This window comes from Bos grunniens, chromosome 17 (assembly GCF_055505025.1).
Source record: "Bos grunniens cultivar Pamir isolate PY7600 chromosome 17, Bosgru_T2T1.0, whole genome shotgun sequence".
NCBI classification, from domain to species: domain Eukaryota; kingdom Metazoa; phylum Chordata; class Mammalia; order Artiodactyla; family Bovidae; genus Bos; species Bos grunniens.
The window spans coordinates 20,346,865-20,357,460 of NC_141181.1; positions in this window are offsets into that span (position 1 = coordinate 20,346,865).

Here is a 10,596-nt window from a genome sequence, read left to right on the forward strand (position 1 = left end):
ATTGTACAGGAGACAGGGATGAAGACCATCCCCAAGAAAAAAAAATGCAAAAAGGAAAAATGGCTATCTGAGGAGGCCTTAGAAATAGATGTGAAAAGAAGGGAAGCAAAAGGCAAAGGAGAAAAGGAAAAATACACCCACTTGAATGCAGAGTTCTGAAGAATAGCAAGGAGAGATAAGAAAGCCTTCCTCAGTGATCAATTCAAAGAAATAGAGGAAAACAACAGAATGGGAAAGACTAGAGATCTCTTCAAGAAAATAGGGATACCAAGGGAATATTTCATGCAAAGATGGGCTCGATAAAGGACAGGAATGGTATGGACCTAGCAGAAGGAGACAATATTAAGAAGAGGTGTCAAGAAAACACAGAAGAACTGTACAAAAAAGATCTTCATGACCCAGATAATCATGATGGTATGCTCACTCACCTGGAGTCAGACATCCTGGAATGTGAAGCAAGTGGGCCTTAGGAAGCATCACTACAAGCAAAGCTAGTGAAGGTGATGGAATTCCAGTTGAACTATTTCAAATCCTGAAAGATGATGCTGTGAAAGTGCTGCACTCAATATGCCAGCAAATTTGGAAGACTCAGCAGTGGCCACAGGACTGGAAAAGGTCAGTTTTCATTCCAATCCCAAAGAAAGGCAATACCAGTTCAGTTCAGTTCAGTTGCTCAGTCATGTCCAACTCTTTGTGACCCCATGAACTGCAGCACACCAGGTCTCCCTGTCCATCACCAACTCCTAGAGTCCACCCAAATCCATGTCCATCAAGTCGGTGATGTCATCCAACCATCTCATCCTCTGTCATCCCCTTCTCCTCCTGCCCTCAATCTTTCCCAGCATCAGGGTCTTTCCAAATGAGTCAGCTCTTCGCATCAGGTAGCCAAAGTATTGGAGTTTCAGCTTCAATATCAGTCCTTCCAATGAACACCCAGGACTGATCTCCTTGATAATGGACTGGTTGGATCTCCCTGAAGTCCAAGGGGCTCTCAAGAGTTTTCTCCAACACCACAGTTCAAAAGTATTAATTCTTCGGCACTCAGCCTTCTTTATAGTCCAACTCTCACATCCATATATGACCATGGGAAAACCATAGACTTGACTAGACTACTGCAAAATTGCACTCATGTCACACACTAGTAAAGTAATGCTCAAAATTCTCCAAGTCAGGCTTCAACAGTACGTGAACTGTAAACTTTCAGATGTTCAAGCTGGATTTCAAAAAGGCAGAGGGACCAGAGATCAAATTGCCAACATCTGTTGGATTATCAAAAAAGCAAGAGCATTCCAGAAAAACATCTATTTCTGCTTTATTGACTATGACAAAACCTTTGACTGTGTGGATCACAACAAACTGTGGAAAATTCTTTCCACAGAGAAAGAATGGGAAAGAAGAGATGGGAATACCAGACCACCTGACCTGCCTCCTGAGAAACCTGTATTCAGATCAGGAAGTAACAGTTAGAACTGGACATGGAAAAACAGACTGGTTCCAAATAGGAAAAGGAGTACATCATGCTGTATATTGTCACCCTACTTATTTAACTTATATGCAGAGTACATTCATACAAAATGCTGGACTGGATGAAGCACAAGCTGGAATCAAGATTGCCAGGAGAAATATAAAAAAACCTCAGATGTGCAGGTGACACCACCCTTATGGCAGGAAGCAAAAAGGAACTGAAGAGCCTCTTGATGAAAGTGAAAGAGAGTGAAAAATTTGGCTTAAAACTCAACATTAAAAAAACTAAGATCATGGCATCAAGTCCCATCATTTCATGGCAAATAGATGGGGAAACAATAGAAACAGTGACAGACTTTATTTTCTTGGGCTCCAAAATCACTGCAGATTATAACTGCAGCCATGAAATTAAAAAACACTTGCTCCTTTGAAGAACAGTTATGACCAACCTAGACAGCATATTAAAAAGCAGACACATTACCTTGCCAGCAAATATCCATCTAGTCAAAGCTATGGTGTTTCTAGTAGTCATGTATGGATGTGAGAGTTGGATTAGAAAGAAGGCTGAGTAATAAAGAATCGGTGCTTTTGACTTGTAATGTTGGAGAAACCTCTTTAGAGTCCCTTGGAGTGCAAGGAGATCAAACCAGTCAATGCTAAAGGAAATGAATCCTAAATATTCATTAGAAGGACACATTGAAGCAGAAACTCCAATACTTGGACCACCTGATGTGAAGAGCTGACTTATTAGAAAAGACTCTGATGCTGGGAAAGATGGAAGGCAGGAGGAGAAGGGGACAACAGAGGATGAGATGTTTGGATGGCATCACCAACTCAATGGACATGAGTTTGAGCAAGCTCTGGGAGATGGTGATGGACAGGGAAGCCTGGCATGATTCAGTCTCCATGGGGTAACAAAGAGTTGGACACAGCTGAGCAACTGAACAACAACAAATAGCTAAAACATGAAAAGATTGGTCAACATTACTAATCATCAGAGAAGTACAAAAAAAAAATAAAAATAAAAAAAAAATTTTTTTAATTGCAAAAAAACAAAAAAAATTTACAACCAGGTTTCTTTATGCGCTAGGATCCTTTGGGAATTTTAATGTGATTACACTATTAAAACTAAATGCATAAAAAAAAAAAAAAAAAACTACAATGAGGTATCACCTCAAACCAGTCAGAGTGGTCATCTTCAAATAATCCACAAACAATAAATGCTGGAGAGCATGTGGAGGAACAGGAACTCTCTCACACTGTTGCTAAGAATGTAAATTGGTATAGCCCCTGTGGAGAACAGTATGGAACTTCATTAAAAAAAAAAAAAAAAAAAAAAACAACTAAAAATAGAACTACCATATGATCTAGCAGTCCCTCTTATAGGCATACATCCAGAGAAAAGCATGGTTGGAAAAGATATGTGAACCTCAGTGTTCACTGCAACACTGTTTACAATAGCCAAGACATGGAAGCAACCTAAATATTCATCAACAGAGGAATGAATAAAAAAGCTTTGGTACATACATACTATGGAATATTTCTCAGCCATAAGAAAAACCTTCAAAATAATCCCATTTGCAGCAACATGAATGGACTTAGAGATTATCATACTGAGTGAACTAAGTCAAACAGAGAAAGACAAATATGTGATACCGCTTATATGTGGGATCTAAAAAAGGGTACAAAGGAACTTGTCTACAAAACAGAAAAGAGTTTACAGATGTATGAAACAAACTTATGGTTACCAGGGGGTATTGCGTTGGGAGAGATAAATTAGAAGATGAGGACTGACATAAACACTACTACATATAAAATAGATAACTAATAAGGACCTACTATATAGCACAGGGAACTCTACTCAATACTCCGTAACATACTTTATGGGAAAAGAAACTAAAGAAGAGTGGATATATGTATATAGTTAACATTCACTACACTACGCACCTTAAACTAACACAACATGGTAAATCAACTATACTCAAAATTTGAAAGAAAGAAATAAGTCTAAACAATAATCTGAATATGCTTGAGCCAAAGACTTTAGAATAAACAGGTAACATTTTTAAGATGAAGGACTGGAACAAAGGAATAAGGAAATATTATGAATCCCACTAGCAAGTAAATAAAGAACATAAAGGGACACATCGTGACATGAAAAATACTGGTAACAAAAAGTATTAGTTATACTTGAAGTATGCAAATTTTAGCAACAAAACATATTTCAGAGAAAAGAGGGAATGTTCCATTCACTCCCCATCCCAACACCAGAAAAACCTATGTCAAACAAGCTTGTTGAAGTATCCTAGTGTTATCTGGCAAAAACCCCCAAAATACTGCTAAAAATAGACTTCCAAACACCACCTGATAAAGGAGACTTTTACACAGCTAAGTTTTGGTAGTGACTTCACTTTCACTTTTCACTTTCATGCGTTGGAGAAGGAAATGGCAACCCACTCCAGTGTTCTTGCCTGGAGAATCCCAGGGACGGGGGAGCCTGGTGGGCTGCCGTCTATGGGGTCGTACAGAGTAGGACACGACTGAAGTGACTTAGCAGCAGCAGTTTTGATAGGTACTTTATTGCCATTTATTCATAGAGATAAACTAAGGTTGGAATTTGAGAAATTAAGGGAGACAAGTTTTGGAAGGTGGTGTGATGCTTGGGTAAAACAAGTTATGACTTGGGTAAAACAGGCTAGGCAGAAGTAGCTTACAAGTTGTTGGGCTTCTCTGAGCTGTAATTTTCTGAACTATTCATAATCTTATCTCTCAATTTATAATCTCTGTAAAAGTTTACTTTATTTTTCAGCAGTGAAATATATGCTGCTTGGAGACAGATGATACATGCTGAAATCCCTCGGGAAAGTGTTTTTTTTGAGGGGGAGGGGTGGCACTGAATCAGATTCTCCAGGTAATTCACCCTCATCCCCGGGTCACATGAGCTTATCTGGAGCTGTGGACAATCCCCAGCACCCACAAAGCTTCCCTTACAAAATATCTGCTTTCATCTTCACTACCTAAGGATTTTCTAGCTCACCATGTCCCCAGGACAAACCTCCACCAATGGGTGAAATGAGTCGCAGCATTCAGCTTCCAGTGGTATAGCTGAAGTCAATGTCCATACAGCTTTTCAGTATCTCCTGAGACTCCCAATATGGCCATTCAAGATGAGAACATAGATAGCTTCATGGTCTTTCCAGGTCTTTGCTGCTGCTGCTGCTAAGTCGCTTCAGTCGTGTCCGACTCTGTGCGACCCCATAGATGGCAGCCCACCAGGCTCCCCCGTCCCTGGGATTCTCCAGGCAAGAACACTGGAGTGGGTTGCCATTTCCTTCTCCAACGCATGAAAGTGAAAAGTGAAAGTGAAGTCGCTCAGTCGTGTCCGACTCTTAGCGACCCCATGGACTGCAGCCCACCAGGCTCCTCCATCGCCAGTTCTAAACAGCTGCACAGCCTCCTTTATTCTTTTAATTATGTATGATTAGTTTTTCTTAAATAACATGTTTTTTTCCATCTTACCTAGACAAGGTACTTCACTCTATAGCTTAATTTTTGAATTTTTAAAACAAAGATAAACTAACTGTAGCAAGAGTCATTGTAAGGGTTAAATTAGTTTAAGTAAAACACTTACAACCATGTCTGTTAATTAATACTAATAATTGTAACAGTGATTATTACTAGTAGCATTTTTATAGTTACTGTGATTAACACTCAAGCTTCCTGCATATATTTGACTCTAAGAAAAAAATTCCTGATAGCCAAAAAGCATATGAAATGATATTCAACATTGCTAATTTTCAGATAAATGAAAATCAAAACTACAATGAGGTATAACCTCATACCAGTTAAAATGGCCACCATTGAAAAGTCTACAGACAGGGGACTTCCCCAGTGGTCCACTGGTTAAGACTCCATGCTTCCAAAGTATGAAGTGTAAGTTTGATCCCTAATCCAGGAACTAAGATTCCACATGTCATGCAGTGTGGCCAAAAAAATAAAAATAAAAATAAAAAATAGATGCAAAAATCCTCAACAAAATTCTAGCAAAGAGAGTTCAACAACACATTAAAAAGATCATACACCATGATCAAGTAGGGTTTATCCCAGGGATGCAAGGATTCTCCAATATAACACAAATGAAACAATGAGATGCACCATATTAACAAATTGAAAGATAAAAGCCATATGACAATCTCAACAGATGCAGAAAAAGCTTTTGACAAAATTCAACACCCGTTTATGATAAAAACTCTTCCAAAAATTGGCATAGAAGGAACCTACCTCAACATAATAAAAGCCATATATGAGAAACCCACAGGAAACATTATTCTCAATGGTGAAAAACTGAAAGCATTCCCTTTAAGATAAGGAATTAGAAAAGGGTGCCCACTCTCACCACTAATATTCAAAATAGTTTTGGGAGCCATGGGCTTCCCTGGTGGCTCAGACAGGGAATCGACTGATTCCCTGTAAAGAATTGACCTGCAATGCAGGAGACCTGGGTTCAATCCCTGGGTTGGGAAGATCCCCTGGAGAAAGGTATGGAAACCCACTCCAGTATTCTTGCCTGGAGAATTCCATGGACACAGGAGCCTGGCAGGCTACAGTTCATGTGGTCGCAAAGAGTTGGACACAACTGAGCAACTAAACTCAGCACACACAGCACAGCCACAGAAATCAAAGCAGAAAAAATAAAATAAAAGGAATCCAGATAGGAAAAGAAGAAGTAAAACTCTCACTGGAGATGACATGAAACTGCACACAGAATACCCTAAAGATACCATCAGAAAATTACTAGAGCTAATCAGTGAATTTAGCAAAGTGGCAGGATACAAAATTAACACACAGAAACCACTTGCATTCCTATACACTAGCAATGAAATATCAGAAAGAGAAATTAAGTAATCAATCTCATTTACCACTGCAACAGAAAGAATAAAATACCTAGGAATAAACCTGTCTAAGGAGACAAAAGAGCTACATACAGAAAGCTATAAGACACTGATGAAAGAAATCAAAGATGACATAAACAGATGGTGAGATAGTCCATGTTCCTGTGTTGGAAGAATCAATATTGTGAAAATGAGAGAGTTATTTCCTAGGCAGGTTGATAAGAAGTCTAGGGGTCCCCAAGGAGAGAGGGGTCTGGAATTCTCAAGGAGGAAGAAAGGACAAACTTTTTTTTCCTTCTCTACATTCCTTAGGATTATATAACAATAATGTATCCTGCCTTAGGACAGTCTCTGGATTAAACCTTCTAGCTAATTCTGTTATCTTAAAATGTAAATTATGGGAGTAGGTCTGGTGAGGTCTTTACAACCTCCAGACATTCTTTGGATTCATTGGAGAGTATATAACTTCATTGCTAACACTAGCAAGGGGTACTCTTTCTGCCCTCTTCTGATGCCTATGTCAGAAGCTTTCTCTATCTCCTTTATACTTTAATAAAACTTTATTACACAAAAGCTCTGAGCGATCAAGCCTTGTCTCTGGCCCTGGATTGAATTCTTCTCCTTCCAGGGGCCAATAATCCCGGTGTCTTCGCGTGATTCAACAACAACCTTTCAAAAATGACTATACTACCAAATGTAATCTACAGATTCAGTGCAATCCCTATGAAATTACAAAAGGCATTTTTCACAGAATTAGAACAACAACAAAAAAAACTCACAATCCATATGGAAACACAAAAGACCCCCAAGAGTCAAAGAAACCTTGATAAAGATGCATGGAGCTGGAGAAATCAACCTTCCTGACTTCAGACCATACTACAAAGAGATAGCCATCAAGACAGTATGATACTCGTACAAAAACAGAAATATAGACCAATGGAATGAGATAAAAAGCCCAGAAATAAATCAACACACCTATGGATACCTTATTTTTGACAAAGGAGGCAAGAATATACAATGGGGCAAAGACAGTATCTTCAATAAGTGCTGCTGGGAAAACAGGACAGCTGCGTGCAAAACAATGAAATTAGAACACTTCCTAGTCCATACACAAATATAAACTCAAAATGGATTAAAGACCTAAATGTAAGACCAGAAACCACAAAACTCTTAGAGGAAAACATAGGCAGAAGACTCAATGACATAAATTAGAGCAAGATCTTCTATGACTACCTCCTAGAGTAATGGAAATAAAAGCAAAAATAAACATGAGGGACCTAATTAAACTTAAAAGTTTTTACACAGTGAAGAAAACTATAAACAAGGTGAAAAGACAACCCTCAGAATGGGAAAAATATAACAGCAAATGAAATACTGACAAAGGATTAATTTCAAAACTACACAAGCAGCTCATACAAATCAATACCAGAAAAACAAACAACCAAATCAAAAAGTGGGAAAAAGATATAAATAGACATCTCTCCAAAGAAGACATACAGATGGCTAATAAACATATGAAAAGATGCTCAACATCACTCATTATTCAGTTCAGTTCAGTTCAGTCGCTCAGTCTTGTCCAATTTTTGAGACCCCATGAATCGCAGCATGCCAGGCCTCCCTGTCCATCACCAACTTCCGGAGTTCACCCAGACTCACGTCCATCGAGTCAGTGATGCCATCCAGCCATCTCATCCTCTGGCGTCTCCTTCTTCTCCTGCCCCCAATCCCTCCCAGCATCAGAGTCTTTTCCAATGAATCAACTCTTCGCGTGAGGTGGCCAAAGTACTGGAGTTTCAGCTTCAGCATCATTCCCTCCAAAGAAATCCCAGGGCTGATCTCCTTCAGAATGGACTGGTTGGATCTCCTTGCAGTCCAAGGGACTCTCAAGAGTCTTCTCCAACACCACAGTTCAAAAGCATCAATTCTTCGGTGCTCAGCCTTCTTCACAGTCCAACTCTCACATCCATTACATGACCACTGGAAAAACCATAGTCTTGACTAGATGGACCTTTGTTGGCAAAGTAATGTCTCTGCTTTTGAATATGCTATCTAGGTTGGTCATAACTTTCCTTCCAAGGAGTAAACGTCTTTTAATTTCATGGCTGCAGTCAACATCTGCAGTGATTTTGGAGCCCAAAAAAATAAAGTCAAAAAAATAAAACATAATGGATGTTTCCCCGTCTATTTCCCATGAAGTGATGGGACCGGATGCCATGATCTTCATTTTCTGAATGTTGAGCTTTAAGCCAACTTTTTCACTCTCCTGTTTCACTTTCATCAAGAAGCTTTTTAGTTCCTCTTCACTTCTGTCATTAGGGTGGTGTCATCTGCATATCTGAGGTTATTGATATTTCTCCCGGCAATCTTGATTCCAGCTTGTGTTTCTTCCAGTCCAGGGTTTCTCATGATGTACTCTGCATATAACTTAAATAAGCAGGGTGATAATATACAGCCTTGACGCACGAGAAATGCAAATCAAAACTACAGTGAGATATCACCTCACACCAGTCAAAATGACCATCACCAAAAAAAATCTATAAATAATCAATAAATGCTGGAGAAGGTGTGGAAAAAAGGGAATGCTCTTGCACTGCTGGTGGGAATGTAAATTGATACAGCCAGTATGGAAAACAATATAGGGATTTTTTTTTAATCTAGGAATAAAACCACCATACGACCTATCCTACTACTAGACATATATCCCGAGGAAACTAAAACTGAAAAAGACATATGTACCCCAATGTTCATTGCAGCTCCATTTACAATAGCTAGAACAAGGAAGCAACCTAGATGCCCACTGACAGATGAATGGATAAAGAAGCTGTGGTATATATTTAAACAATGGAATATTACTCAGCCCGATGCTTTTGAACTGTGGTGTTGGAGAAGACTCTTGAGAGTCCCTTGGACTGCAAGGAGATCCAACCAGTCCATTCTGAAGATCAGCCCTGGGATTTCTTTGGAAGGAATGATGCTAAAGCTGAAACTCCACTACTTTGGCCACCTTATGTGAAGAGTTGACTCATTGGAAAAGAATCTGATGCTGGGAGGGAATTGGGGGCAAGAGGAGAAGGAGACGACAGAGGATGAGATGGCTGGATGGCATCACTGACTCAATGGACATGAGTCTGGGTGAACTCCGGGAGTTGGTGATGGACAGGGAAGCTTGGCGTGCTGCGATTCATGGGGTCGCAAAGAGTCAGACATGACTGAGTGACTGAACTGAAAAAGGAATGCATTTGAATCAGTCCTATTGAGGTAGATGGAGAAGGCAATGGCAACCCACTTCAGTATTCTTGCCTGGAAAATCCTATGGGAGGAGCTTCATAGGCTGCAGTCCATGGGGTCGCTAAGAGTCGGACATGACTGAGCGGCTTCACTTTCACTTTTCACTTTCATGCATTGGAGAAGGAAATGGCAACCCACTCCAGTGTTCTTGCCTGGAGAATCCCAGGGACGGGGGAGCCTGGTGAGCTGCCATCTATGGGGTCGCACAGAGTCGGACACGACTGAAATAACTTAGCAGCATTGAGGTAGATGAGTCTAGAGGCTATTATACAGACTGAAGTATGTCAGAAAAAGAAAAACAAATGTTTACTATTAACACAAATATATGGAATCTAGAAAGATGGTACTGATGAACCTATTTGTAGAGCAGCAATGGAGACACAGACATTGGGAATAGACTTATGGATATGGCTGGGGAGGGCAGGAAGGAGAGGGTGGGCAGTATGGAGAGAGTAACAAGGAAACCTATATTACCATATATTAAATAGATAGCCAATGGGAATTTTCTGGATGACTCAGGGAACTCGAACTGAGGCTTGGTAACAACCTAGAGGGGTAGGATGTGGAGGGAGATGGAAAGGATATTCAAGTGGGAGGGGACATGGGTAAACCTATGACTTATGTTAATGTTTGGTAGAAACCAACACAATACCATAAAGCAATTATCCTTCAATTAAAAGTAAGTAATTTTTTTATATAAAAAATGAATTTTTTAAAGGCCACAAACAATAAATGTTGGAAAGAGTGTGGAGAAAAGAGAAGCCTCCTACACTACTGGTGGGAAGGTAAATTGGTATTTCACAATGGAGAACATTATGGACATTCCTTCAAAAAACTAAAAATAGAAATATCATATGACCCAGGAATCTCACTCCTAGGAATATATCCGTAGAAAATTATAATTCAAAAAGATGTTCATTGGAGCATTGTTTACAATAGCCAAGACACATAA